This window comes from Lepisma saccharinum, chromosome 18, assembly GCF_977018435.1.
Source record: "Lepisma saccharinum chromosome 18, izLepSacc3.1, whole genome shotgun sequence".
NCBI lineage: Eukaryota > Metazoa > Arthropoda > Insecta > Zygentoma > Lepismatidae > Lepisma > Lepisma saccharinum.
In genome coordinates, this window is record NC_139246.1 from 19,397,183 (window position 1) to 19,405,736 (window position 8,554).

An 8,554-nucleotide genomic window follows, 5' to 3' on the forward strand; every position below is an offset into this window, starting at 1 on the left:
TGTTGTGGTGAAAGGCACGCCTCTTAGTGAAGTTTCAAACCGAAACGACACGCGACAGCAGTGATTCGTACCGAAGTGACAAGCGATACAGGCCCATTTAGTCTATAAATAAGCATTTACCGCTCATGGGAAATCAAGTCTCAGTCGTCAAAATACACGCCATTGGAAATCTGAACGACACGTGCAGCTAGTCGTGTCGCTTCGGTTCAAAAAATTGCATTGATCACTGAGGATTCACTTTTAAGTGGCACGGAGATTACACACCGAAGCGACAAGCAACACCCCCTTTACTCTAAAGGAAACAATTCACCTTGCATACGAGTACAACAGACCGAGGCGACACGATGCATGGTACTGAGAAAACAACAGTCCAGTCCAAGCGACACGTGCATTTTCTCGTGGTGAATTGGTTCGAAAGGAAGCTTTCAGACTGCAGCGATCCGTGTCTCTTGGAAACCAACATTCAAAAATAAACAACACTTTCCGAATTAAAGAGACACGACAAATTGGAGGTGTCGCTTGTCGCTCGGAATGGGCCGTTTTATCAATACCGTGCATTGTGTTGCCTCGGCCTGTTATTTGCGCAAGCGTGACTGGTGAATGTTTGCTTTAGATCGAATGCTTCTGTGCGAAATCCTGATATCGCTTGTCGCTTCAGTCTGAAAACTCCCTTGTTGATTGAAATAAATTCGTTAAAGTGAAAGTGGCATGCCATATCATAGGTTTTCCCTAAATCCCTCAGGCGGAAAGGCGACGTTGAAAGCACATATATTTACTAATTACTAGCATTTGTTATATGTCATTTCATTACTTCTGCAGATTTGTTGGCAAAGATTCACTTAAGCATACTTTATAATATAATAATATCACTAGTTTTATAGAATTATCTTTCCCTTACTTTTCCATTTACAAAATAATTGAATACAGTGACGTGCACTGAGGAGTAGCTAGTCTAGCGCTTCTCGTCCATCGGTGTTCTCCGCGGGCAAAGCTGGCTGGATACCCTAGCTCGCTCTTCTTCCGCCAGACCAGTTTCCAGGTAGAAACGGCCGGCCCAAGGAAAAAGAAGATTCCTACCTCTACCTCCCTTGTCCCCTCGCCCCCCGCTGCAATGGTTGAAAGCCCAGGCTTTCAGGTCCGCCAGTCTATCTCCTATAGGACAGATAGGGGATTGGTTTCTCATAACATTTTTGTAAATCCTCTAAAGAACACAAGTAGTGTATATTGGGCGTTTCAAAGTCATACTTAGTAGGTATTGTTTTTTTTTATCAATTGAATATTATTTTTTGACATATTTTGACAATTTTTTGTCGATGTTTTAGCGTTTGACGATTTTTTAGTGCAATTTTCATCGCTTCTCATTTTTTTCCCACTCATACTTGGTAGGTATGCATTTGTAGCTTTTTTTTTATCAATTGAAAATCAGTTTTTGACATATTTTGACAAATTTTTGTCGATGTTTTAGCGTTTAGCGATGTTTTTGTAAAATTTCCTATTTTTCCCTTTTTTCCCACTCGTACTTGGTACGAATGCCACGATCTTACGTGATATAACTTAACCTATTTATTTTTTTTTCGTGCTAAACTACACGAGAGCCTCTATGTGCTTTGACCTACTTTAGAGTAGAACCATAAAGACAGAGCTGCAACCGAAAGTGAGGCTCGAAGTGAGGCTCGGTGAGGCTCGACTTAATAGTTTGTTTTTGTAAGACATAAGCCTTATTTTCTCACAGTGTTGCCAATATTTTACTCGAAATAAAATCACCAAGGTTTTTTTCTTGGTCTAACCTATGTTATTAAACTGCGTCGTCACGTCCAAACCTGCGTGACTTCCGAATACTATTGGTTTTATTCATATTTTTTCTTACGTATAGGTGTATATGATGAATCCCCAAACAGATTTTTCCTAAGTCTTACTGTTTCCAAGATAACCCCACTTCCGGTTGCCATTTTGGATTTCTGAACATAGGTTCTATTCATATTTTTTCTCACGTATAGGTGTACCTGATGAATCTGCAAACAGATTTTTCCTAAGTCTTACAGTTTCCAAGATAACCCCACTTCCGGTCGCCATTTTGGATTTCCGAACATAGGTTCTATTCATATTTTACTTACATATAGGCGTACGTGACGAATCCGTAAACAGATTTTTTCTAAGTCTTACCGTTTCAAACATAACCCTACTTCCGGTCGCCATTTTGGATTTCCGAGCATAGGTTCTATTCATATTTTACTTACATATAGGCGTACATGACGAATCCGCAAACAGATTTTTCCTAAGTCTCACCGTTTCTAGTAGTCCAGGTGCACCGGTTCTACGCCCTCTTGTGAGGAGCTGAAGTGAGGAGCTCGCCTTAATGGATTTCTATCGTAAGGCATGAGCTCTATTTGATGGTGCAGTGTTGCTTATGCAATTAAGCCGGTTCTGGAACCGAAAATGAGGCTCGGTGAGGCTCGGTGAGGCTCGCCAAACCTCAAAAACCTATTTTCTCTCCATGTTTCGCGCCTTATTTATTGTGCTGACGATGTTTCACAGTGTAGAAAACAGCACCAAAACATCAAAAACTTATTCTGATTATTTGGAGCTCACCAAAACCTCAAAAACTTATTTTTATTAATTGAGGTTTACCAAACCTCAAAAACTCTTATTTTTTTTCTATGTTCAGCGCCTTATTTATTGCGCTGACACAACGTGATGAGTAAATAATGCAGTCTCTTATTCTTGAAGGATGAATGCACCTTATCGTAATTTTCCAAGCCCCGGTCAAATGTTTGTATATCGTGACCTTTGTAAACCTCTCTCTCGGGAACGATGTGCCACACATACACGCGCGCGCGTGCCTATATTGTGACGCAAACAAACAAACAAATAATATTTTTTTTTTAAGATTCCTGGCCCCTAACCCTACTTCCGGTCGCTATTTTGGATTTCCGAGCATAGGTTCTATTCATATTTTACTTACATATAGGTGTACGTGATGAATCCGCAAACAGATTTTTCCTAAGTCTTACCGTTTCCAAGATAACCTCACTTCCGGTCGCTATTTTGGATTTCCGATCATAGCTTCTATTCATATTTTTTCTCACATATAGGTGTACGTGATGAATCACCAAACAGATTCTTCCTAAGTCTTACCGTTTCCAAGATAATCCTACTTCTGGTTGCTATTTTGGATTTCCGAGCATAGGTTCTATTCATACTTTTTCTCACATGTAGGCGTACGTGATGAATCCGCAAACAGATTTTTCCTAAGTCATGAATTGGAGGGTTCTATGGCAACCTATATTAATTCTCGTAAGAGAACAGAAAACACAAAAAAAAACAACAAAAAAAAAAGAATACTGTGGTCACTACAACAAATAGTCTTCTTCAACCCCTATCTAACAAACCAAAAAAATCATCATCCTAACTAGAACCATGTAACTAACATTGTGATGACTCATATTAAGTACCTCTTAATTGTATTACTTATAAGGGTATACTTATAAGCATATATACTCTATAAAAGTATATGAAACAGGTGGTTTCAATACGGTTCGCGCTTTTATTATATAAGAAGGCATATACTGCAGATCAGTCAGTCTCGTGAGAGCAGCCGAAGAGTACGGATGTTCTGTTGCAGTGCTTCTTGGTTTTTGTAAAAATAATAGGTATTTAATTTTCTTTGAAGCCACATACCATCTATTATTTCAAGTTCAAAGGTGTTTCACGTGGTTTTTCATAGTAATTTCGACCAGATTGAATTTTGACGTGATCGTGTATTTTCTATTTCACCTCAAGAAATTCTATATAAATAACATACCTGAAAATTGTATCGCTATATACTAGATTTTTTGATTTCTGTGATTTTCGAAAAAGCAATGGCATCCACCACCAGTTTCAATTGTAAAAATGATAAAACTGAATGTGTTACTTGTGGGAAGCTAATCTCAAGGAACAATTTATCGGTACACAGGGCAAGATGTGGCGAAACAGGTTCGAGAATTAATCGTTCGTTACCTTCTAAGTCTTGTGCTCGATGCGGAAAAATGATTAGTATTGCAAATTTAAGTAAACACCTCAAAATTTGCAAACCATCGACCGGACAAGCATCGAAAAGAAAAATCGATAATGCAGATACGGAAGCTTCTACTTCCAAGCAAATTAAATTATCCAATGAAGGCAAACCAATTAGATCTGCATTCAACGACCAACTCCAGGATTTTTCAATTAAGTCAGAACCAGGCCGTGACATCCTTAGTTTCTTGGACGAAACAAAAACACCTGTACTAAATATTTTGAAAGATAAACTTGAAAACAACTCTATAAAAGTATATGTTGTTCTGTTTTCCGAATACGAGAAAGTCGATGGCACAACGAGTATTTTTTATCATTGTACAAAAAATCAGACTCTTCATTTTGCTGACGTTGAAAATTTGGACAACTTCTATTATAAAGTTTCCAACGAGCTGGTTAAGAAACACGACGATTTCGAGGCTAAAGGGTCGGGATGGTCTCTGTGTGGAAGTCCTCACACGTTAACTGTTTACGTGAATCGATTCTCGCCTCTTCGCGCTTCCAGCTACGTTCCTCTTCCACCGAACATTCAACACAAGAGGGCTGTGTTAAATATACAGAACAGCGATAACAAGTGTTTTCTCTGGTGTGTGTTGGCTGCACTGCATCCTGTTTATTGCAAAAATAATCCAGAACGGATTTATCATTACAAGCAATACGAGTCCGAATTTGAAAGTGTAATGTCTGACATCGAATACCCGGTGACATTGTCGGATATAACAAAGTTCGAAAATCGTACAGGAAAACGCATCGCTATTAATGTGTATTCCTTTACGTCAGATAAATATCTCGTGCACCCTGTCAGGATAAGCGATATCGACGATGACGATGCTTGTGTAATAAATCTTCTTCTTATTTCCAACGAGGATGTTCATCACTACACGCTAATTCGTTCACTATCACGTTTGGTCAAAAGTCAAACTACCAAGCATGAACATTGCATCGAAGTTTGCCCGAGATGCCTAACCACGTTCGACGATCGAAAACAATCCAATTATCGAAATTACACCGGACGTCAAATTGCTATCGAGAAACTTGCCGAACATAAAATTTATTGCGGTGACAACAAACCGGCTAGAATGTTGATGCCTGAAACGAACGAAGTTGAAGAATTCAAAATGCACAAAGCATTGTTGGAACATCCGGCCATCATCGTTGCTGATTTCGAGGCGTTCCTCAAACCACTCTCCTACTGCGAACCGGATCCTGAAATTTCCTCCACAACGCCGTACCAGCTTCATCAACCTAATAGTTTCGGCTATGTTGTTGTGCGACGTGATAAAATAAATGAAGCATATATATACCGCGGGCCAAATGTAATCGAACACTTCCTGGAAAAAATGGTGGAGGAGGTTGAGGTAATTGGTAGCGTACTGCTTACATCAAAACCGATGGCACCTTTAACTGAAAATGAACTTCAAAATTACAATTCCACTGAGGTGTGTCCGGTATGTGATCAAAGTTTCACTGATGAGAACAAAAAAATATTCCACCACGATCATTTCAGCGGAAACTACATAGGTGGAATTTGCAATACGTGCAATCTTAAAATCCAGAAACCTAAATTCATCCCCATATTTTTTCACAACGGAAGCGGATATGATTTTCACCACCTGGTGAGACATCTTGGCTACGATCCGAAACGTATAGGTGTCTTGGCCGAGAATGAAGAACGCTACATTAGTCTCAGCAAGCAAGTGTCGATTCCGGGAACGAAAAATACAATCGAGATGCGCTTCCTGGATTCGTATAGATTTCTCTCTGCAAGTCTGGATGCTTTAGCGAACAAACTCACCGACGATCAATTTAAAATAACTGGAGCTAGTTTTCCTAACGTAGACATAGAACTCGTTAGACGTAAAGGGATTTATCCTTACGAATACGTTAGTGATAATTCTAAATTTAACGACGACGTTCTCCCACCTCCAAGAGAATTTTACAGCAGACTCAGAGAGAAAGGAATCACGGACGAAGAATACCAACACGCGCAACTCATGTGGGAGAAATTAGAATGTAGGACACTCGGAGACTACCACGACGCATACTTAAAACTGGACGTGACGATACTCGCGGATGTTTTTCAAGCGTTCAGGAAAACGGCAACGAATATTTACAAATTAGATCCAGCGTATTTCTACAGTCTACCGGGATTAGCGTGGTCGGCAATGTTATTCCAGACAAAGGTCAAGCTGGAACTGATATCGGACGTGGACATGTTACTTTTCATCGAAAGAGGGATACGAGGTGGAATGGTGCAATGCGTACAGAGACATGCGAAAGCTAATAACGTACACATGAAAGAAGATTACGATTCAAATCGAGCATCGAATTACATCTTCTACGCTGACGTTAATAATCTCTACGGACATGCCATGGTTCAGAAACTTCCTTACGGGGGATTCGAATGGTTAGATCCCACTTCGATAGATATTATTCATTTCGACGATAGCGAGTGTGGTTTTTTCGCAGAGGTAGATCTCCAATTCTCCGACCACCTGCACGACACGTTTTCGGATTTGCCTCCGACTCCCGAAATCAAATGTCCACCCGACTCGGTTCAAGACAAGCTTTTGTTAACATTGGACCCTAAACAGAGATACGTCGTCCACTACAAGAATCTCCGGTTTTTGATTGGGAAGGGTGTTCAGATAGTAAATGTTAGAAGAATACTAAAGTTTAAACATTCCACGTGGTTAAGACCTTACATAGAAACTAACACACAACATAGAACAGCTGCCACTTCCGATTTAGACAAGGACTTCTTTAAATTAATGAACAATGCGGTGTATGGAAAGACCATGGAGAATGTTAGAAAGCACGTAGACGTGAAATTAATTTCCGATAAGAATAAATGTCGGAAGTGGATAGCCGATCCTAGATTCAAGTCGAGAAAAATTTACAACGAGAATTTGGCACTTTTCAATCTAGATATAAAATTGATGAAATTCAGAAAACCAATTTACGTTGGCGCAACGGTTCTTGACTTGTCGAAACTTTACATGTTCGAATTTCATTACGACGTGATGAAACCCTTCTACAATGATAAGATATCACTTTTGTACACGGACACCGACAGCTTCATTTACAGCATACAAACACCTAACCTATACGAAGACGTAAAAAATCCTTCCATGCTTGAGTATTTCGATACTTCTGCGTATCCTCAACCCAACAGATTTGGGATTCCATCTCGTAACAAAAAAGTCCTAGGTAAACTGAAAGATGAATGTAACGGTGATATTATTGTCGAGTTCGCGGGTTTGCGTTCGAAGATGTATGCCATGAGAACAGAGAGTAGCATTACGAAGAAAGCAAAAGGTGTGGGCAAGAATACGGTGGAGAACAAACTCACCTTCCACGATTACATCGATTGCCTTTACTCACAATCGACGATACTAAGTATAGAACAAAGAATCCAAAGTGTAGACCACGTGATTACAACAAACGAAGTTAGGAAAGTAGCATTAGATCCGCACGACGATAAAAGATGTATTTTGTCTTGTGGAATCCACACGTTGCCTTGGGGACACTATCGTTTAGAAAATAGTAAAAATTGTAGGCAATGCAATTGAAAAAAAAAAAAAAAACTTAAATAACTATAACTAAAATAAAAAAAAACTTTGACTGTCTCAAATTATCACATACACAATAAAAAACTAGCAAGGACAATGAATCTCTTTGGTTTCCGAAAGCAAACAATGGAGACTGTACACCGCAAGGCAGATCATGAATTTCTACCTTCCATGTTATCTAAACTCAACGGCCTGTTGATCAATCAATTTTCGGAACGTTGCTCTTCTTGCTGGAACAGGGACGATTTCGATTCGCGACGATCGACGTGACGAGGAAACCCAACGACGGAAAATACAGAAACAAAATCAACGACTTTCAAAAACGTTGCAACGTTGTGAGAAACGTTTCTCACAACGTTGCAACGTTTTTGAAAGTCGTTGATTTTGTTTCTGTATTTTCCGTCGTTGGGTTTCCTCGTCACGTCGATCGTCGCGAATCCGAAATCGTCCCTGTTCCAGCAAGAAGAGCAACGTTCCGAAAATTGATTGATCAACAGGCCGTTGAGTTTAGATAACATGGAAGGTAGAAATTCATGATCTGCCTTGCGGTGTACAGTCTCCATTGTTTGCTTTCGGAAACCAAAGAGATTCATTGTCCTTGCTAGTTTTTTATTGTGTATGTGATAATTTGAGACAGTCAAAGTTTTTTTTTATTTTAGTTATAGTTATTTAAGTTTTTTTTTTTTTTTTCAATTGCATTGCCTACAATTTTTACTATTTTCTAAACGATAGTGTCCCCAAGGCAACGTGTGGATTCCACAAGACAAAATACATCTTTTATCGTCGTGCGGATCTAATGCTACTTTCCTAACTTCGTTGTTGTAATCACGTGGTCTACACTTTGGATTCTTTGTTCTATACTTAGTATCGTCGATTGTGAGTAAAGGCAATCGATGTAATCGTGGAAGGTGAGTTTGTTCTCCACC